Here is a 23,629-nt window from a genome sequence, read left to right as displayed (position 1 = left end):
AAGAAAAAAAGATTTGAAAATGAAAACACAAGGAATGGAATAGAGGTAGTTCGAAGAGGTACTTTTATAAAAGAACTTCATCGAGTTAAACGGCTACCCGCCAGCGAGCAGAAATACCAATAATGCTACAAAGTAAACTCACTGGGGAGGAAGACTGTAATCGATGGGTTATGTTTGCGGCTGAGACGAAGCTTCTCATCTCATTTAGCTCAGCCAACATTTTCAAATTGACGTGTGAATGTAAATAGTTCATTTTTATTGAAGGAGCCTCCCCCCCCCCCCAAGGAATTTATCGCGCATTCTGTACTATGGCTGAAAATGTTCTTTACATCGATGCATGCTTCTAGCAGCATGTGCTGCAAGTGACTTATGGAAAATTGACCAGCTTCCTGTTGGTTCACATGTATACATTGCTAGCTAGTCGAAGCGCATCGTACACGAGCTTTGCGATGAAACCTTCCTTTCAAATACGTTTTGGTAGAATGGCGACTGTCGTTGTTTGTGGAAGTACGAAATCAATGAAGGGCATACAATCATAACAATGATAACGTCGCAGCCACAGTAACAATGACTACTTAGCATCTTTGTAGCCAGATGAGGTAGTCAATCATCTTGGCTTTCTGACTGACGCCGAACACGTCTAGATGGGCACAACTGCACATCGTAGCCTTATGCAAATAGCACATATACGACTGAATGATGATATATGTGTATTAAAGATGTATGATGCTAGTGTATTCCTATAATACCGTCGTTGCTTATCCTACTCCCCCCCCCCCGCTACCTCCGTCATAATACTACTGGTGATAATAAATCATCAGAGCCGCATTTGCTGTTGCTGATCTGATGATTTATCTTGCCGTTCAGTCTGACGCGGATCATCGCAAAATGGTCAGTTCCACGGTGCTGCTGAAGTGGTTGGTGCTGTCTTACAGAAGGATCGCCTGTCTGGATACCAGCTCGTCGGAACTTAGTATTGAATTATACATGTCAATTATGTTCTTCAGGCCTTCCATGAGTAATTTGGAGGGGGGGGGGGGGACCGGACGCTTAGCGGTAGGTTTTGCTGCAGGCCCACGTAAGGCTCTTTATAACCAAATGACAATGAAGCATTCACTGGTAATTTTGTGCTATAATAAGAACAGAAAAAATGCCAAACTCGAGGTGCTACTGTTATCATAATACAGCCATTACGGGTAATTATGGTGGCTGTCTCCGTGTATCCATGCCCCTTTGACGTGAACTGACCACTTCATTAGATACAAAGGTATCTACAGATGAAGTAACTGCGAAGGATGAGTCGAAAGACGGGCGGAACTGGGGCTAATAGAAGATAGGGAAAAGCGTATTTATATGATGCTGCAAGCTTTGCAGTTTTAAAAATTCCAAATTACCGATGTCTTAGTTGCCAGTTTACAGCATAATGAGTAAACAATGAGTAGTTCGGTACGGTGAATGTCTAGGTTTCTTTGGCGACACCAATGGTTATGCTGACGGCATACGAAGCAGCGTTAGACCCCAATGGGGTTTCCTTTTTTGTAGGACGTAAAATGCAATTTATTATTGGGGGTGTTCCATACAAGTGAACACAAGCCTGTGCCAAATATCTGCGTCCTAACCGTGATTAACGAGGTAATGAATACAATGAGGGGTCTAGTTTCGGGTACCATATTAATGTTTTAATTTGAAAAAAAAATTTAAGTTTTGTAACGTTTTAAGTAAAACAAACAAGGAGGTCTATAGAAGCATCGAGCCGCGCCACATCGAAGGAGGAGTCATCAAAGTGATTTTATAGACGGAGACGCTCGTAACGGTTAAATATTACAACGTAACTTGGTGTATCACTAAGTAACTGTCTAATGATTTTACTATTTTGAAACAACGTAGAGTACTTCATGCTCCATGCTATCCAGGAGTATACTAGCCTTTAGAAGTTCAGTTGGTTTCCTTCGGATAGTATTGAAATTTCAGAGCAGTCAAAATTTATAAGAACCGGTGTCTAATAGATTCTACTCCAAAAAGTGCCTTAGTTATAAACGGTGATAACTTTTACTTGGGTACAAATAAACTAGGTCATACACAGAGAGGACAACGCACGTGATTTTACCGTGTCTAGTTAATAGTATAATACGAAGGGACACCTCTGGCGAATTTTATATACGACAATCTGTAAAAAGAGTTAGTTTAAGGAGGGTAAAAAACGTACGTACTTCTGTGACTTACTAAGTTACTACCTGCAATCATTGAAGCAGAGTGCAACTAAAAAAATTCGTAGATTCTAACTGAAAACCGCTTCATATAGACATTCTGTTGTGTCGTTGAGCCATCAATCAGCGCGTAAATAATGACAAAGTCACCCTTACCTTGGGGCATGTTCTGCAGGTATTGTACATAGGTCCTACTATACACACCATTTATCATAGATTGTTAGATTTTTTTATCCCATTCATTAGAAACTAGTAGGTTTTATTTTTTAATGAAATAATGTACCAACAGCTTGGTTTCTGTAAAGATTGAGCTTTGCCTGTTTTTTGTCGTTGTTGTCTATGTCATCGACAAGTTTGTCAACGTGACATCTTAGGCCGCAAGGGTGTCGAAGCCTGATTTCACATCAGGCTTCAACATAGTTTCTTGATTCGTCATTTCCCGCGTGTGTTTTTCATTGTGGCTGCATGGAGCACAGCAATGCAACCAGTGATAGATCGTACCTTTTGTAATCTCTCCTTGAATTTTCCTATTTTATTACTTGAACCAACGAACGCCAGACACAAAACGGCCAAACCCACTTTGGTCGCTCATGATCATATTGCATCCCAAGATCCCCGATCATCTTCATCTCCGCGTTGCCAAACCGCGCTTCTTACGAGCTGTGTAGCGTTAGGCAACATCCGCCGTGCAAACGTCAAAAATCGAAGACCGAAGCATTCGGTCTGGCCGAGCGAAAGCGGATCGCTATCGACGCAGTCGCCGTGTGTGATGATAAACAACATTAATGTCGAGGCTGATTTACATCGATGATAAGGCATTACAATTCAAATATATTAGAATAGCCATAGTGAAGTGCTGCGGTCGGCGGCGGTGACGGTAGCGGCGGGGTATAAAAGAAAAAGAACATAGACATAGCTAAAGCGATCATCAATGAAAAGGACATCAATAACAACTGTACAACGCACCTATTCGTCTAGGTAGACTTCGTGATAAAGAGTAATTGTGTGGGCGGCAGGGCTGCGGAGCAGTACTCTCGTCGCACATATCCTGGCTCGCGAAATTCGAACCGTTGCTAGCAACAATGGCCAGTCGCCGTGTGATAGGTCACTTTTTTATCATCGACGCGTCGGTTTGCATTTTGCACGACGAACGACATCCGCGTGATGATTGGTGATCTCGCTGACGGGGGCTACTGCTACTGCAACGGCAACAACGGTTGACCGACTAGGGATGGGGATGACACCGACGATTTGTATAAAGTATCAGGTTGGCGTTGTAATGGTAAGTTGACCTTTACCTCCACCATTCGAGTGGCAGAATTAGCAGACGAAAAAGAGGCAATGCCAATTATAAGAATAATAATGCTTCTATCACCACTGGCGATAATAATCGGGGCTACAGTAATGCTGAAAAGAACAATATTTCAGACATGACAAAAAAAAGACACTGATTAGAATTAACTGTTATAATTACAATGTGATATACGAACAGAATATGATGTAGGACTATGTACGAAACAGGATGTATAGTATCTAGAGACAGACCCAATCAGCGTACTGGCCAGCAGCGGCGGGGGCATCGTTCCCCCATTTGTTTTTTGCTGCTTACACTGTTCGCAGGTGTGTGGGCTGTAATACGATAAAATAACCTAATCGTTGCCCAACTAGGAGAACAGCAGTTACAGTGCCTGAATTATGAGGTGCTGGCATAAATGCGGCGGGGCAAATTAAACGAGGAAGACCTCGAGCCGAAAACGCTCACTGATCAAAACTTGCGTTAGCTTGACTAACGTATCGTCAGCCGTGTCTGTACGCGCAATACTTTGGTACGTTCAGCCGGTTGTACAGTGAACATAAATGCTATAATAACCGTGCAAATGCAATAATTATTATCATAATTGCGCGCCAATATTCAAATTCATTTATCAGCATCTGCTGTATTGATAAAAAGAGACTGACATGATGGCAGGGCACTGGTTTGCGACATAATGTAACAATGTAATTTTTCTTTCTTGTTTGCATTAGATCCCTTACTGAGTAGTCTTAACATCTTGGTTGAAGGTAATGTTGCCTCTTCGTGGAAGTTTTATCGATTTTTCTATTTGGAATTAAAGTGAATAGATTTTGAAATCGTGCAATGGGATGATTGCTCAAAGCTAGTTTATCACTATCAATATGGTCGCATGGCGTTATGTTGTGGGCACCGTTTGTGTAGCTAGTGCATCATACTGGGGAAGATTTAACTACGGGTCTGTTGACTGTAGCTGGGCATAACATTCTACCTTGCTGGTTCTTTTTCTATCACCTGAAAAATGCAGTTCATACATATGCTTCTCTCGCTGCACGATGCATTCTATAGTCCACGTGTACGGTAACTGCACTCGTCTTGATCGTATGCGACGGGTAAGTACATTGTAGAGTCCATCTTTTCTAGTCGGCCTACCCTCACCCCTCGGAAGCACAGAAACAATAACAGCGTGTTCATTCTCATTGCCGCAAACCCTGGTCCGTAGTCTCAAAGCGAGTAAATTCGAGACCCGTCGCTTGCCAGTGATTTTCCTCGGGTTTGCCGTTGCTGCAATGGTCGCACCGGCTTCACAGGGCCATGTTACAAGGACAACACATAAAAGCAATATCTGCGGAATAGAGCTCTGCTGCGGAACGTACTCTATTTCTTGCTTCGGAAAGTTGTCGCTGCGCGAGGACGGATGAAAAAGCATCAATACAAATACTAGGCGCCAGAATTGACCAGGAACACCTAATAATGGTGCCCTAGGTGACTACTTTCGGGATATAGAACTGGGCACACCCTGCTCGCCTTGGAAGCTTTAAATATCAATTATTATACGAGCAGCTCGTTTCGAGTCGACTACCTCGAGCTTGCTGGTAAAGAGATGTGGAAGAGCTGGTAAAAAAGGATCCTATAATATTTGTAATAATATCATCAAATTAAAGTATACGTAGTACTTCTTCTTAATAAGAACCTTACGGATTGCGGTTAAAAACAGTTTCAGCATTGACTTGAGCGTTGTAAGTAAACAACGGAGGTTCTGTTTCGCACAATGTTATATCATGTCAGACGAAAAATCATTATAACGGCAAGGCTATATACTTCCAGCGCTAACATAACGCTTACGTGCAACGATAAATATTTACAAACGATATCTTGTTGGCTACGACACGAGTCAGCTTTGCGTTTCTCCGTTGTTAAGCGTACTGTGATGACAAATTGGCCATCAAGCAACAAATCAAGTGTTGTCAGTTCCCTACTCTTCACCCATATTATTTTTCGTAGCGTTCAGGAGTAATAAAATACCTGGTTGCGGGTAAGTCTGAGCAGTTATAGAACGTTGTAGGCTCTATTCTCATGCCAGAGGAAGCTAGTTTGGATGTCAGACCATTACGTGACGTTACGGTACTGACTCACTCTAACCGTCCTCATCGCTAGTGCATCTATAAGCTAAATAACCTAGATGTCGTAATGAAACAAAAATATGCCATAGAAAGAATAGCAAATCGTCGACGACCTCATCCACTGTTCAATGAACAATTAAATTAGTGTTGGAACATCCACTGGGAGATGGCTTGCGCATTCATAGGGTTATAATGCTCGTACTAGATGTGACATTGTTTCGTCACTGCTTTCTAGTCAGCTTGTAAGTAGGCTGGTCCTATTTTGCGGGAATTTAAGCCTGCTAAACAGTAGCTAGTTACAAGTACCTTTTTCAGTAGTTGTCAATTTATAGCAATGACCGGTTGATAGGGGACAATCTGAACTGATTCCGACATTTTGAACTTCGACTTGATAGTAACAACAATAAAACTAGCCGGCCCTTACCAAACATAGTCAAACTATTGTGTTTCCATTAAATCAGGAAGCATCTGGAACAATGAATAATATTTTTCGAGAAAAGATTACTAGAACATTTCAGATAGCTCCGTGTTGATCGAAGAGCAACTTTTTCCTTACACTATTACACTACGTTGCAGTCTCGCGCAGGATTTTATCGAAGGACATGTCCACCGCGGACAACCACCGCTTACTAATTTATTATAAATATAGATACGTTACTGGGACCTAATTCATTGTGTGAGACAACGACGAAGCCTAAACAGAATAACCGATGAACCTAAAGTAACTGATGAATCGAAATCAAGTTTAAATGGTCTTTTTTTTTTTTTTTTGCCACGCTAATAAATGTTCAACAAGAAAGAACGCTATAGTGTCATTACAAAGCATTACAAAGTTATAGCCCGTAATTTTAGGGAAGTAAATTATTTGAAAGAACTTCTTCATTCACTTTTGCGCCTCGGCAAACTTTGCACCTCCCTTATTGCATGAAATACATGATTAGGTTTTCTTTGATAATGGAACCCGTGCACGTTTTGATTGTTGGATCATATGACGCTGCTGCTGCTGCTGCTGTTGTATTCGAACACTTACGGCAATCTTTGACTACGCCGGTTTTAAAATAGGCAAAAATCGAGTGTCGACAATGGTGTAAGCCAATTGCGCAGTCCTCTTGTATATTCTTTAGAAAATTACTTGTCGGCCATATTTTTAAGCTTTTATCATTTGTGGATCCTTTTAGATTCATAGAAAAATTTACTCTTCTGGACGGTAAGAGATGGTCGCTTTCTTGAAAGCATAACTGGCCCGAAAACAGATCCTTCCTTGTTAGACGTTATAATAGTTCTAACAGTAGTACTAGCGGTGAGTGCTCATACATAACGTCCCACAAGGCCTCTGCCTTGGATCAATTTAATTTGTCATTTTTACGTTAGATAGAAAATGATATTCTATTAAACATAGGCTATATGTCGGCAATATACAGGACATCCCATCTAATAGTTCCTACGAGACGACTTTATTTACAGTCGGCTGTAGATTAAACGTCGCGATGGTACGACGAAAACTATACAATTATCGCTCTGTCTAGACGTGATGTTTCTACGCCTAAACATTGAGGATCGGTAATGGAGACGCCATTTTTATGCTTAGATCAATAAGGAACAATGATATATTGTAAAATCTATCCTTGATTGTTGTATTCGCATCACATGGACAATTTAGTTCGCTAACATACCTTCAAGCATTGACGTTTTCTGTTATTAAAAACCCTGAATTATATATCAATGATTTCAAAAGCTGCTTTGCCAAGGTATGTCTCCCGCTGTGGACGCTGACGACTTCGTTGAAAACAACCCGTCGAAGCTATTGAACCTCTACCATACAAATTTTGTCCTTACATAAAGCGAAAATTCAATAAAGGACTGATAATTTCTGCTTTTTGTCATTGCGTCTTTGTATTTCAGGGCGATCATTTCTAACTTCTGATCACATTTGTGAATTTTTAATTGGCGTTACAGGCGACTTCGGGCCATCTACTTATCGAAACGGCTGAAACGAACACTATAAATATCCTACGCTTTCCTACAGACTGAGCAGAACATCAGAGAAGCGAAGTTAAATAACCCACGTTCATAACGGTATGGGCCATTTATTCTGAGCTCGCCGCAGTAATTACCCCCATTGATAAAACTAGGGAAAGAGGATAAGTTGAAGATATTTGGGTACATTCCTAAGTTACACTGGTCGAGTGGCATCATGCGAACTTTTCCAAGTCTAAGATGCTTTATATAACGAGATAAGAGGTCCCCTCTATATAGCAGCTTACCAATTTTAGTAAATACGTATTTACAATTGTACACATTGGATGAATGTCCTATTGTATAATGTAAGAACGTGTGCGGTCCGTTGTTAGATCCAAGTGGGCTTTCCTTTGTCAGAAGCGGAACTAGCCTGCTGCACACAAAACGTGACATATCGTCCCGTAGAACAGCCTTTATTTTATACAACTACTGGATGATACGACAGATCGAGGGGGGGATACGGTGAAGATGGAAAAAAATAATGTCCAGCGGTAGGAACAGTGAACTCAGCACTCACTAAAAAAAAATTGATCGTTCCGTGTTAACGTCACTAAACACACGGAGCGTTCAATACGCAGTAACATGCTGCTATCCAATCGACCGCGTGCGTTTTGTAAGTCGAAGTCGTTATTACAAAAGGTTCACCATCTAAATAAAACCGATGTACATGGAAGTGTATTGATCACGACACATCAAAAGTCAACAGTCCTATTCCAAGACGCTCTGGCCTTTCCGTACTTCCAGTAAACTGATGACGGCAGCCCAATGAAGAAACGCCAAGGAATCCAACTACCTTCTATGACCCCCGTCCCTCTTCCGCCCCCGTAGCATTTGTAAACTGCACAAATTCCCCCATATCCGGTCGTGACGGCGACGATGAAAACCGACCCCAGGACAGCGGCAAGGGCAAAAAGCTACAGAATAAGAGTCCTTCGATGATGCTGTACAGCCGCAGCTGTTGATAGCGTTGATGCTTTATCTTGTAGCGGAATTGAGCGCTGTCATTATTGCCATCAACAGTGGCTTCTACGTTCAATATCAGTACTTTAACGACACCGCAGGCAGTACGATGTGTGCCGTCGCCTTGACGTCTTCTTTCCCTTAACGTCGTCAGAAAGGAACATTGTTTAGCCTTGTTGTTTTGTACTTGGCGCCTTTTTTTGTTTGGTTTTGGAACATTAATCGATAAAAAAAAAATAAGAGGAATAAAAGAAACGGTTATTATGCTGTATATATTTTTACACTTATCCAATCATACATCGTTGCTGGTAGTGGAGAGATCAAACACTCAATGCGTTTTCTGTTAAACATGAGTCGCATAGTCGTATGGATAAGTACAATTTTGTACCTGAAGTAAAACAAGAAGCTGGAAAATAATCTAGAATTTGTCTTAAATAGAAAGATCGTATAGGAAAGTCAAAATAAAGATCGCTCAAATCGCGACTTCACTTTGCCAAAAAATTGAGCACTATTGTGCGAAACCGATACCGTGGTGATCCGGGTAGCAACACAAAGTAGGATAATACAAACTGGTGTTAATTAATGATATTCGAGGTAAAGTGTGCCATAATTAGCAAATTGTCAATTGTCATAAATCATAATTGCAAGCGTTCGCTGGACAGAGTCCAAAATGCAATGTCAGAGTCGATCTTCACTTATCATTCATTATACCAACCCTGGCCGTCGAAGCACAAAGACATGTCAGCAAGCAATAAATAGGCATAGGGTGAGCTGTATTATGGGCTTAAATGCGGAGCATGACCTGTGGCCAAAAGCACCAGTAAAGGTTTAAGGACGAAATCATAGGAAATTGCATTTTTACCGCAATGCTTCGTGCAGTTATTCTCTATAAACAGTCAAATAGTCTCGAGTAGAAAATATGTGCAATATATAAAGCTATATTTATCCAACGTTACGCACCTAGTGACGCCTACACAATTAAAAAAAAGAAGCATTTAAAAAGCAGTGTTTGATAACTGGCGGTGTTCGAAACTTCCAATGATGACGACACAGCCCGGGGATATGTCGATGTATCCTCTCATAAAATTTGTAAGGGTTTAGATTTTCCATTTTTTTTTTTTCTAAAGCACAACAAACAAGTAGTGACGTTTAAAAAAACAAAGCATCATTGTTTTTTTCTCATAGTATAGATCAAAACTTCGTATCAATGTAATATCTGAGCGTCAGCCCTGTTAATGATGCAGTCTTATGTGTTTCGAATCTGCCGTAAAACGTCAAGTTACACCTTGACACAATATTCACGCTAACTACGACGTAGTCATAGCCTATGGTTGTTTAAGAAAATTTGCGAATTTGGAATATAGGCTTCTTAGCGGCGGGTGTCCTGTTTTTATGACGAGCATCGATATATAAGAGGCCTTTTATAGCATATATATACGCTATGATACACGTACGTATACACATAGGCGCCGAAGTGTATTGAAAAACACGGGATACGTAACTGCTGGTTGTAGTGGTCCGGGCTGAGATGGGTGGTCACTGAGATTTTGGGGCAGGCTGCATCATGTTAGCAAATTAAAAAGCGAAGCTACCGGACTCGTATACGCATATGAATATTAACCCTTCTTTACAGACATATTCTCTAACCTTCTATGTCAGGAAGAGGTATTCTGGCTATGACACTTCGGAGCACCGAGGGTTCGATTACAATTTCCTAGATTATAGGGGATACCATGGGAACGGTGATATCTAAGCAAATGATTGATATGGAACTGGCTCCTTTGTGAAGTTGTGATTAAAAATAGGCCAATAAGGAGCAGAAGAGGAAAGCTCGCATCAGTGCAAATGGCCATATTCAAGCCTGTGGAGTGCTAAATGCTTTAGGTCGTAGGTATTTTTGTAGAACTAGTTTTTTTTCTAAATATGTTAACAACTACTCAAAGATAAATATGATGTTAGGTGAACATTATCTATTTATTGGGAAGTAAGTAACTCAGATAAATTTATGCCCTTATGATCTTCCACCAAATGCATTTTCGTCTGCTGTAGTTGATAGTGATCGGGAAGGTAAATCTCTTATAATTTCCAACTTAGAAATAATTACACTTTGAGTGCCACTATTTCAATGGCTCAAAACGGAATTCAAAGGATTTAACTCTAAAACAGCTTGAGTGTTCCCGGGAGCTGGATAAAGAATCAGGGCATCTCACTCGATTCCTAGTCGACCCCTTCCACACTATACAAAAACTCTGTACAAAAAAAGACGTACACGCACCTCACATGTGTTACAAACAGAGCTGAATCGTTCTCGATGTATATTGGTAGAGTTACGATAAAGTGATTTGAAATATGTCAGGGGTAGACCTGAGTAATATTAAACTTTCTAGCTTGACGCTTATATAGACACCGCTGTCCTTTATCATTTCGAATTCAGCGCTTCGATCTAATATTTGTTGTTACATCGATTACACCTAACGAACGTCAAATGCCCACCCCACCCCAAGTCCAACTTCACAAGTTGTTGTCTAGTTGCGTTCGCTGAACAAGGGTTTTATCTGTTTTCTGAGTCCGTACAAGGAGTATTAATGTTTCCGTTAGAAAATCCATTCTATGAAGGATTGGCGATATTAGCGAAAAGAGAGGTTTCCGAAACAGTTTGACTACGGATCGTCAGATAGCGGAAGGTAACGTCAGTATTTTTGTTTGCAAGCTTGCCCGCATGTGCGTTCAGCAATTAATGAGCAACCTCGTTCGTATCAGTACGGGGAGGACCAGTCATTTTCACTGATGTTCTATGGCAGCTACGCTGTCAGCCAAGTAGATTTGTTGTTGTTGTTGTTGTTGTTGCTGTTGTTGTTGTTGTTGTTGTTGTTGTTGCTGTTGTTGTGTTGCTGTTGCTGTTGCTGCTGCTACTCCTTTACTATCGCTAGAGAAAGCGAGTGGTGATACAGAGCTTCAGCCAGTCCAGTGCTCCCTGACTGACCGTACATATAAATCCGTGTCTTCCCGCTTATTGGCGAGGTGCGCCGACCACTAATTCCGGTATCAATTCAACAAAGCAAGAGGAACGCTGAAAGCGAAGCACCGACTACTTCATGGCTTTGACGTATTTTGTTATCTGCTACTGCTGTCCTTACCACTTTGAAATGCCGTAACTGAAGTGATTCCTCTTCTGAAGCTGTTTCTTCCACTGAAGCTGGCGCCGACGGCGGTGAGAATGTCATCGGGAAGTGCCGCCGGGATATTGGCAGGGTAGCACGGTTACCTTTTGCCATGCGCCTGATGCTGCTGTCATGCCAGCAGTTACGTCGAATGCCAGCCGGCTGGTGTTGACAACTCTCCGTCAAGGAACATAACTAGCCAGCCGCAGATCCCCAGGTCCCCGCCAAACAGCAGATCATTGCCGGTAGCAATATGACGCGACAATACGGCATGTCTGACCGCCGATCAGCAGATGAAGAGGAATGAAGAAATAGGGGCCAGTTATAGGAATTTCGTTAGCGTTTCGTATATGATGGAGCGGAAAGAGCAGTGAAGTGCACAACCGTAAAAAAGAAGATGATTGCCGGAGCACATCTAGCAGGACCATCAACAACGCGCTACCCCCCCCCCCCATGTTGCCTGGTGATTTGTAGCGTTCATTTAATCTAACATCGCAATAGTTACAGCAGTAAAATGAAAATATATGCATAATATCGCGAGAATATAAATAGAACGTTTTAATATAATAAATCGATTCATATATTGGTAGTCAGACGTCATTGTGTTTACTCGTATAATTAATAGGGCATCTATATGACAATATTATAAAAGTAGATAAGAACGTACAAACGCTTTGCTGTATCTATTGAATTGAATTTTAGCTCAAAAGAAAGAATAATTGTCAAGGTACTCCTGTCGACGTGTCTGAGAGCTCACGCATATGGGCAGTCTTAAATGGAGCCATTGAATTCAGCGTACGTCGAGTGCGATAACATAGACAATTGGAAGCTGGGCATAAACCCCCCGCCGTAAGTAGCGTCCTGTCTATGCGCAGAACAATCACGCACTTTTTTTAGGTATGCAAAGGTATATAATAGAATAAGAAACACTATAGGTTTCACTGGTAAACTTTGTTGACGCAATTGTTTGGACGGGAGCCGAGAGAGATTTTACATTGAAGACATGTCTGAATCAAGAGTTTTACGTGTAATCGGATGTTTTGAATTTTTTCTTCAGTTGCTACTGGTACCGTGTGAAATTTTCTATAAACCATTAATTAACCTTAGTGTATATCCTGCTGTATTAAGGAGAACACAAAATTAAGGTAACGGCACTGTTTTTCGATGATTTAAAGTATTGCCCTTTATAATTAGCAGTTCATAATGATAACATAGGGCATGATCAAAACGTACAGCGTAATTAAGAACTCAATTAACCTACGAGAGTAGTTCATGAAAAGTATGAAAGTCAACGGCTGAACACCACAGTGACGGGTCTATTGGACGAGTCTATAACTACTAGAACATTGACAACATACATTTATGCCCTTCAAGCGATGATGGTGTACAACTCCAGCGTTTCTAAGGGCATTGTGAATGCGTTTTGCAGGTGTTTCTTTAATGCATTGCTTATTATTTTATAAAAAAAAAAAAAAGAAAAAAACTTATGTACTCGTTATTATTATTAACATAAACGTAAACGTTATTGCACAATGTTGTCAATCGATAGGTTGATTATATCATTTGCCATACGATCATTTTAGAATATATATCACTAACTGACATTTCCCACAGGCTGTTACGTGAAAAAAAAATCGCCAATTCAAAGCTGATAGTTGTTTTAAGGTAAAACGCAAGTTACCTAGCGATAAAAACTAACTTCTTATATTTAGCGATATGAAGTTGCTGCTTATTGCCAAGCTTCGATTCAGCAAATCGTGGTATCTTTACTGCGGGTGTCATTGCCTTAAGGATCCTGATGTTGCGGTAGCTACTCAGCTTGGCAGGTCCTTAGATCAGCGCCTACATTTGTCCGTCCTAACTGGAAGACCACCCCCTTCGTCGTTCACTCACTATACTTCCCTAATTGGTGCATGACAGTACGAGGACGAATTTGATTACTGCACCTTCGGCTCGGGACTTGTATTTGCCGTACTTTATTACCTTGGTGGGTTTGAAAGACAACGCGGTCGCATTACGATCAGCTGTCTTTGCGAACACTTAACTAGTGTGCGAAGCTCCTTATGGATGAAGAACTAGATTTTACTTACTCCATAAGGTTGAACGGCGACAGTAAATGTGTCTGCCCTAATACCTGAACATTTTGAAAGCAATCGTTTTGCCATTAAATGCTCCAACCACTGCCACTTAGCTTAGGTTCAAACGCTACCTTTGAAACAAAACTTCATCGTCACTTTATCCTAAATCAATGGGACCCACATGTTTTCCTGAATGAACGTTGTGAAGTCTTGCTATAGATGTAACCTTCTACTCGACGAACTCTGTATCAAGTGCTTCTCATCGAGGAAAATTTTTATGCGTCTAAGAGAACTCTAAATCCTCACAAGCCCTTAACACAAGACGAGTCGTCGAGGTAGTCTTAATCGATGTTGATGAGGATAGGAATTTCTTTTGTTCATTGTCCTATCACTGTCCCATAGCAGAGGCAGATCAGGGATCTAACCAAGCATGATCCGTACAGAGCCGCATAGATGATAGGGTGGTTCGCATTCAGTTAGCATTCCCATATCTAAACGTATGCTGTTATATAGAACAGCGCCTCTAACGGGCTACAGTTGTCGCCGCAGGCCCTCTAACTTAATCGTCCTTAATCGCTTTCTAAGGAAAGATTCTGGAAAGTTAACAACAGTGTTGGATTCGTTTCTTGTGGTACGGCGGACGTGCATTGTTTGTACTTTCACTTACAGCGAACCGGACGAAATTGGCCTGGTCTTCGCGACCTATAAACACCTGACGTGTGTAACTCATCGCTTATACAATACGTTTCTTTATTTAATCACACATGTTATACAGTATAACGGAGCTTGAGTCAGCTATCCCTGGTTTTTTAGCCACAGGTACAGCCGTCCGACTTACCGCGCCTGATTAGCTATATAATGATGGCTAGGGTTCGGGTATGCTCGAAGCTCTGTTTGAGCACTGAAAAAAAGCAATCACTGTAGAGGCAATGCATTTATTCCCAGTTGCCGTGTATTTAGGCCCAGAGGGTTGCGTAGTCGAGATACTGGCTTTCATACAGGGCCACCAATCGCAATAATAACATAGACTTGCTAGCATGAATAAAAACATTATGTAAGCCAGATAATGCAAATCAAATTGTTCACGATTGACCATTTTTCAAACTGGCCATGAATACGTGAGCCATGTCTTCGAACTAAATTCATTAACAGTGAGTGTTTTCGTACGGGATAGATCTATCGGTATAAACGGTAATATAGAAACGTATGGATGTGAAATGAATATCTTCATTAGGGGTTTGATTGAACCTTTAGATCGTAACAGGTGTTGTTAATCCTATGTATGTAGCTCGACGTGGGCCAGCGCACCGTCTACGACCTCAAGCGAATTTAGAGATGCCCTACGGTTAACAGGGTCGGGCTTGCTAAAAGCAACTCTTTAACCTTAACGTCTATGAGCACCGACTCTTTCGTGGCGTCAGAAAGAGTTTTTATATAATTTTCATTCCTTTCATTCAAAAATCATTCGGTCCTATTTTCTACGATAGAAAAGCGATCTTCTTTTTTTGTTCCAGAAGCCCATTATTTTCTGTAATTGGTTTAGTTGACGGTCTTCTTCGTGATACGGATAGCGAATTCGCATTGTCGATAATATAAACTGCTCGGAAGATATGAAGAAATATGTGTCTGCAAATGAGCGTTCTCATTTAAGAAGATGTTTTCAACTGTATCTACTAAAGCGGCATTTATAGGTTATTTAGTTGCAAACAAAAATACCCGACAGAACGTTTCAAATGGAATTGATTTTGTTTTTACAGCTACCGCTTTCCTCTTACGTTGCCGTGCTGTTGGATTTTCGGGGCAGCAATTCCACAACGTCCAGTATCTGGGCCCATTCAAAAAATTGACAAGTAAAAAGGCAGTTGGTCGAAGATGGCCAGTCACAACAGAGTTGATAGCAACTATTCTCTTCCAGTATAAGAAAATGCCCAAAACTAAGTAGAGACCTACTATTCAAAGACGATATAGAACGGGATTGATCTAGAGAGAGCTCTCGCAGTAATTAAGCAAGCGGAAAAATTCTAACCAACGTAAGTCGATGCGTCACAGTCAAAAGCGAAATTATCTGAATACATATTTGGGGGAGATAGTTAAAACAACACGGGGGGGGGGGGGTAAACTTTCGGCTCAGTTCTGTTTGAGCCTCGTGAACTAATCAGACAGAAGTAGATTTCTGACCACCTTATCATCTATCGGCTTCTTCTACTAGTCGGCTGTAATTTTTTCAACTTTTTTATCGCTGGGTTCTAGCCATCTATCTATTCCCATTCCGCATATGATACGATACTATATAGTACATATTGACTGACGTGGCCTTGCAAAGATCGCTCACAGTGTTGCGCTATTAACAATTCAGTTCCAGGAAGTGCCAGGTCAAAAGCTACTACAAGATAACGAGTGAATTATATGGATCATTAAATGTGCTGAACGAGTATCTGTACCATAGCGTCTGTATATGCGTCCGAGTTCAGTAACTAGCCCACTCGACTATAGAGGGGGGGAAAGAAATTGTCAAGAATATACTACAGCATTGCCAATAGGAAATAATTTGGCATACAAGCTTTTAATCAGACTTTTGTTGTCGTTTCATTGAAATCTATTATAACATATTTGAACTGGAGAAACGCACCGATTCCGTGATATCCGTGGAAACATTTGCCTAATACTCCTCTGTACAGCCCTTCATCAAATAAACGTGGTCCTGCGATAGATAAATTATTTCTAAGCAGTATACCATCTTGTTAAAGTGTTTAGGCGAACGCTTCCGACTGGACCACTTAACTGCTGCCTTCTTCGATTACTAAAATCAACATTATCCATTGGCCGAGTGCCTAACGTAAGCTAAAATTGTACCTTGGATTTAGAGAGCAAGTCATCAACGACCTTTGCCAATCAGCTTCGAGATATAATAATTAGTTAGTCTACGAAAATAACCAATCTTATTCCAGCTGTTAACTACATATGCCGTTAGATTTTGGCCAGTAACAATGGGTAGCAGTTCTCGCACCAAAAAGCTCTTCTGATCCCGATTTTTGAGAAAATTCCCTTGATAACTCACTTACTGAATTATAGCTTGAGAATCATCATTCTTCTTTGTTACACAAGCAAGGTAGAAACTTCGTTCTGACCGTGTATTCATGAGCGTCGATTGAAGGATCCACGATCAGAAGGTCGGCGCTCAAAGCGTGCGTCTCCCTTTAATGACTCGATATGTCTATTTGCTGAGTTAATGCAATACAGCATTTGGTATTTAGGAACTCTTTTTTTTTTTTATTATAGGTACACCGATCTTTGCGTTGCATCAGCGGCAATAGCTCTATCAACCTTAATTAACAGAGGACAGACGAGCTTAGAACTAGATCTAGTGTCTGTTTCAAGTAATCGATAATTTACAGTTATACTCTGGCTAGCATTGACTAAAAGTATGATTGACTAAAAGTGTAGCGGATTCTCACATACGCCTAGCGACATAACCAATTTTCGCTGAATGCTCTAGGTAGCTCTTACTAATTGACCGAACTGATAATCTCCGTGTTTAATAAAATAATATCTAAAAGCTCATATCTATTCTAAGTGTAAGAATTTAGACATATTTTCTAAAATAGGCGTACTTGGACCTATACAGAGCTGTACCTTGCTTACGAAGCTAAAGATAGCAACTGGAAGAATTTAGGATGAGCTGAACTAGGCAACATAGGATTTTGCATAAAAACGAGCATCTAGAGTCAGCCGTCGCGGCTTCAAAGGCCCAAGAAGGCAAACAGTAGGCCTTTTGCAGGACAGCGCACTAATTGACCACACCCACTTAGTGCCGTACACAGCGAAGCTGAGTAAATGAAATAAAGAAGAAGTCCTAGCTATTGCTTCGATTAGGCTAGGGCGTGGTAATATAGGAAGCCTGCCACTCTTTTTGCCTATATGGGGTCAACGTAAGCTCGTCAATATGAATTGCCCAAGGCCAATCGAGAATAACTTAGCCTTCTGTGGCGACGCCACCGATTAGTTCCGCGTGTAGCCGTGATTGTTGAATTCGTATGGTGGTATCCCCGCGATCAATGACGTATCATCAGGCCATTAAGTTCGTTCAACAACCGTCAGATGTCGTACCAAGCTAGCCTTAATTTCCAAGAACGATAAGACCGTTAGCTGACGTCGGATCTAGAAATGCAAAGAAGAAATACGGCTTATAGAACTACAATATCAGATTTAGTAGGGATTTATGGCCATGGAAATCAGTCATATCCGATGCTTATACCGATGCCTGCCTGAACATGCTAACAGATAAACAAATAGGCTCGCGAGTGTGGCATACGTGTCTCGAAAAAAAGAACGCTGAGCGAATTTACCGAGACTGTTTATTGATAAGCTAGTAAAGATTTTAATTGATTTACTACACACAAGACAGTCAGTGTCAGCTAAATCTCTTATTAATTTCAATAAAGTGAAATAGAACTAGGCTAGTGTTCGTTACATAGCATTATTTCTATCCCGTAGAATTCTGTTTCTTCATATTACCCCATTCAATGAAAAAGCCCAAGTACCTGCTAAAAACGTTTCTAGTATAACGACGTCTTTAGCATAACATCATCGATCCCTCTGATGAGTAGGATTTCAGTCCAGTCAAGAATAACCGGGTTTTGTGACTACAAAACCAAAGCTATATGGACTGAAGCAGAATGATAGTTAAGACGCGCGTCAAATGGCCATACTGGATGTGAAAATCGGCCTGTCGTAATGAGTTAACTGAACGTGTCACGGTCACAAACAACGTCTGAAGCCAAATATATGATATCTCAAGCTGTACTGTGGATGGCTGATGTGAACGTTCGATGTTGGCGTAATTTGTACGCAATATTATTGGCGGCCTGGTTCCACCGGCGTTCGCATGGACGATCAAGCAAGATCTACTCGTTTTTGCCTTGCAACAGCTCTGACCTTGCTCGACCTCAAGGTGGCACCGATCGCAGCGTACGGGATACGTGTCTATTAAACAGATTTTACATAGAAAAGCTCCAAAAATTAAATCGTATCAACATTTCTTTTCTGAAAGTAGCATTGGGTCAGACTAATCGTAGCGACACAAAATCGTGCCACATATCTCTTGGCCGAGCTGCCACTGCTGTTTGAAGATCTCCGTTGTCGCTCTGAACTCTCAACGCTCAGACGCTTTCGAGCAGCAACCTTGGGACTAAAAGGAAAAACGCTATTGGTACTACTGAAGGAAAAACGACTAGGAATTCCTCCCTTTAGGCACGATCAAAGGTTACGAGAGGCGAGGGACGAACCGACTAAACACGCAAGTCTTTGCCGTGCATAGCCTTCACCATAGACTCTGCAAGAAAGCAGATTTCCACGAATCTGAGGATACATGTAAGTGCTCTAGGTGAGGGGCAAATTGTACTAGTTACCACCCTACTCGCTGCTCTCTATTGTTATCTTTAGGACAAATAATAAAACCAACCCGCGCGAAGTGTTCTATACACGCGCTCCGCTATATTGAGGCACTGTATTATTGATTTATGTAATATTTTTAAGCAAACGTGAATAAATGGAATTTGATTGCATTCGTAAGGCTCTTGAATATTACATGGAAGAACTTATTTATCTGTTTGTTTTTTTTTTTTTTTTTTTTTTATAATTCACTGAATTAGATAAATTTCTCCATTTGACCTTTGTATTCGTGTGAGTACGAATTTATATGGTTAAAACTTTTCTGTTATGAATGTTTCTGTATGTACCCAATTTCATCTATTGTTTGACTGAAATTTGTCATTGAACAACTTTTACCCTTTAGTCGACTGCTAAGCAATGGTAGACTTACCACAGCCGGGACGAAAACTGTCGTAAATAAAAAATAGCTACCGTATTATGTAATAACTGTAATAAATTGTCAAGACTGCCAACGAGCGGGAACATCAATAGAAAGGTAAATATTCAAGCTTTGATGATGATCGAAGCTTTCGATTATCTAGTATAGCTAAGTAAACGAAGCATAAAAAGCAGGTCAAATGGACAATTTTCATAGAGTTCCATAAAAGCGTTCAACATTCATAATAACCCATGTCATCTACCGATGATCCCAGCCCTATGCTTTTTCTGTGTAGCCCAGAACCATAACAGAGACAAAACTTGCTTCAGCTTTAAGACGACCATTCTCTGTAGAGGAAAGGGTACAGGGCTATGTAAGATCGCTATTAAAACTAGGCTTTAGCCAGAAAGATCGCGACGTTTGCAAAATTTGTCGGTATAATGAATACGAAGCAAGCAGAACAAGTCTTCGACTAGAGGTGTAACGGGTTGTTCAAAAAGGAAAATGCCATTTTTAGGAAACTTCCGCCTGTCTCCGAAAATCTAGGCTACACTTCCTGAACTCGTCGGCGGGAGTATCGTATTCCCCTAAGCAGTACTCCGAAATCGAATTGAGCGTAAAAACGCGCTCAGTCTGCGAATTCGTGTGTTCTGTAAGCTTAGATTGCTCAGTGTTCAGTGGCCTAAGACTTGCAATGGAGCTGTAGCTTGCGCGGTAAGCAACATAAGTTCTGCGTATTCTTCCGTGGCTAAACCCTGCAGCCCGGGACTAATATTGATGGTAATTTTATGAGTATTTATCAGAAATATGTTTCGTGCATTGATGTAAAAGATCGTTTTCATTCTAATATAATTATCTTCTTCTCCGAAACGACGCAAACCTTACTCCGATATGTTTGGCAGCTCACTGACACCAGAAAAGATTGATAATATGTCAGGTCTATCTATGTAAGCAGTAAATGACATTTTAATAAAAAGGGAATCAATATTGATGTTGATGCCAGCCAGTTGTTATTCGGGCGCACGTCCAGTTTCAATCGCCCATATGAGCCGGTGATACGTAAGAGAATTGACGTTCTGGTACAGAAAAGGTGAACGCGGCCATTTTCTCTCGTTTAGTTTCCTGCAGTTTTGCTGCACCCTGCACATATATGAATTGGACTACACAGGTCAGCGTAGATTTCGGTAGAAAAAAAAAAAAAAAAGCATAAATGCGGGCAGTGATACCTAATCATTTTAATGGTAATAGTTATAACCATAAATGATACTATTATTGTTCTTGCTGATACGGCCGTTGTTAAACGATTTTCATTCGAGCAGTGCATCTTGTTCAGCTAATCGTGCCGCGACCGTTCGCCAAAGGACAAATTCACTCAACGTTAGGCCTAAATATTGCAACCGCGCGAAAACCTCTTCAAAATCCAAGTCGCGGCAAACTTAACGAATATCGAAAAGGAAAAGACGCCTATTAGGGTATCTGTCTTATTCAGTACATAATTCTTTAATGAACGTTGTAAGAAGAATCGACGCTTAAGTGGTGGCAATGGGAAACTGCATTGCGACTCTGGGTAACCACCACTACGAACTTGTTCCACAAACACGAATAAAATTAAATAAACGATATCGTTCTTGCTTTTACGGCGAAAATTAAGCATTTTTTATTAGGGCAAATGTCTAACTCGAAATATCTCCAGCGTCGACTGAAAATTAGCAAATGGACACTGTAGGAAACGGCGTATGGCGTCGTCTCTGCTAACAAAGAGGTTGCGCCTTACGGAGATTAACGGTCCTCAATAAATTGCCATAGTGAAAAAGGACAAGGTCAACAAGCGTAGCAGTTACGATCTATCTTCAGTAATATAGTATGACAAATCTTTCCCGCTGTTTGTTGTGGCGCAGGGCTGATAGAGTGTCTCTAAGGGATCGAACCTTAGGGAGGTAGCAAAGTGAACTGGCCGTAAACGCGGTGTGGTGTTGCATCACAGGGGAAAAAACCCTGAGAATTCAATCTGGTCGGCCGCATTCGTATAATGAAAGTGGTGCATTGAGAGACATCCGATAGTTGCCCACTATGATGGACTAGCGATTCGAGAGCCCCAAAAAAGAAGGTGGCCAATCGGGAGAAATTCATTACCGTCGACAATTCGGTACTTGAATATGTAAGCCATTACAACAACTATTTTAGCGTGTCCTTGAGTCAGTGTGTTTTGTTGTTGGCTCGAACGTAGCCTATAGGAGCTAGACCGCTTTTCATTAATATTTTATTTGTTTCGCACGGCTATTGAGAAGAAGCATCGATTTGTTCGACGGGGTTTGTGGAACTCATTCTATAGAGAAGAAGAGGACGTAGGTCTCTGCTTGCGATCGTCTTCCTTCGTCTCGTTAATTTCGATTATTTGCTTGTTCATGACCACGTCAGTCAACGAGGCGATCCGGCAAATATTGACGTCAATATCAGCAGCGTTTTTTTCCACCGAAATAAAGAAACAACGCTTAGCACAATTCATTAGAAGCACAGTTAGCGCACTGGAAGCAACCGACCGAAGCAGCAGCTTTGAAATAGGGTCTCATCAAATCTCTTGATAAATCAATCAGCTCAGATCACTCAGGTCGCGCAATGGGCCTAAACCATTATCTATTTTACGTCTGGTACTGCTATGAACGGCTTATTTCACCAGAACAAGAAGAAGTGTATTTATATTTCGTTTTCAGCTTGGATGGTTTTATACCTCCTTGGGTTTAATAAGCAAACGTGTTACTCCTTCATCGTTAGAGACTTGCGAACTTGTTACTCTATTGGGGAGAAATAGCAGCGACCTATAACATTTCGAAACGAGATATGGTCTGTCTATATTTTAGATTTATAGATAATTTAAAGAAATATAAAGCTTACTTAGACGAAGAAAAAATAAATGAAAATAAATAGTGCACTTTTTGTAGGACACTTCAAGGCTAGGGTATTTCGTTAGTATCACCACCATCTGGTTTGCACCGATTGATTCCGCGGGCACGATCTGATGATGGCACTCCATTCATTGGCTGTACTTACATTTGCTATTATTTCGTTCGGGATCAAGCAACCCTTTTGTACCGAATATATATATATATATATCAGGTTGTAGAAGTGGTTAATGTATGCCGCCTATAACGGACGAATGTGCAGCAGACACTCGTTTCCAAATTTGCAGCACAAGGTGCGCTGTAATTTGCAATGTAGTTTCTAGAACTGGCCTATACCGCGATAATAGATTTTAATTTCCTAGAGAAGAATAACTAGCAGTCTTTGCGATAGGGCAGGATACATCTTAAAATGGCGCGGGTTGATCTCGACGTTGTCATTTTTTCGAAATACGTCTTGTTTCTCTGGCCGAACAAGAAGTTGCATTTCGCTAAATATCTTTTGTACGTTCCGTATGAGCGATCCTCAGTTAATCTGAATAGTTTTCTCCTGTACGACATGAGCATGTTTTGAGCTTTTCGGATCACGGGACATTCTGCTGAGCACAAGTGATGAGACGAACAGGTCGAGAATCCCGCTTACTTTCAAAATCAGCTACGGAAAAGGTGTTGTTATTTTTGTTAGCAAATTGACGTTGGGGAAACCGAGACGTTTCCCAATGATGACAGTTACGTGGTCGATTTTTAAAATCTGCTCTTCATTATCATTTCAAAAACCATGTGAAATTACATTACGTGAGATATAGTCCACACAAACAGTTCTGATCACACCTAAACACGCCACGCACCAATTAAATATAGTGAAATAGGCAATAAAATTAAAAAAATTTGAACGTCAGTATCATAAAACTGGCTACATTATTCACAGACGTATTAGAGCCAGACTAAGATCTTAGCCCATCACCAAAGACAAAGGAAACATTATAGGATTCTACGTGGAATATTATCGAGCCAAATAGAGCCCTAAAAGCCAAGAAACACATATCGTTGCCAAGGCAACGATTATGTGTTTCCTATGTATCCT

General features: G+C 40.9%; 1 long non-coding RNA gene across 2 annotated transcripts in view; it reads left to right on the top strand.

Moving 5' to 3' along the window:
* LOC111253193 (uncharacterized) overlaps positions 1–9,017 on the top strand; it is a 29,622-nt gene extending 20,605 nt beyond the window's left edge. For both annotated transcript variants that reach the window (XR_015330217.1, XR_015330216.1), the window contains 2 exons: positions 7,578–7,697; positions 8,385–9,017. This is a non-coding gene — a long non-coding RNA (uncharacterized LOC111253193). The remainder of the gene's footprint in view (positions 1–7,577; positions 7,698–8,384) is intronic.
* The last annotated feature ends 14,612 nt before the right edge of the window (positions 9,018–23,629 follow it).

Source organism: Varroa destructor, unplaced genomic scaffold, assembly GCF_002443255.2.
Source record: "Varroa destructor unplaced genomic scaffold, Vdes_3.0 BEIS01000006.1, whole genome shotgun sequence".
NCBI lineage: Eukaryota > Metazoa > Arthropoda > Arachnida > Mesostigmata > Varroidae > Varroa > Varroa destructor.
Note: the sequence above shows the minus strand (reverse complement) of the source record. Positions and strands in the feature narration are given on the sequence as shown.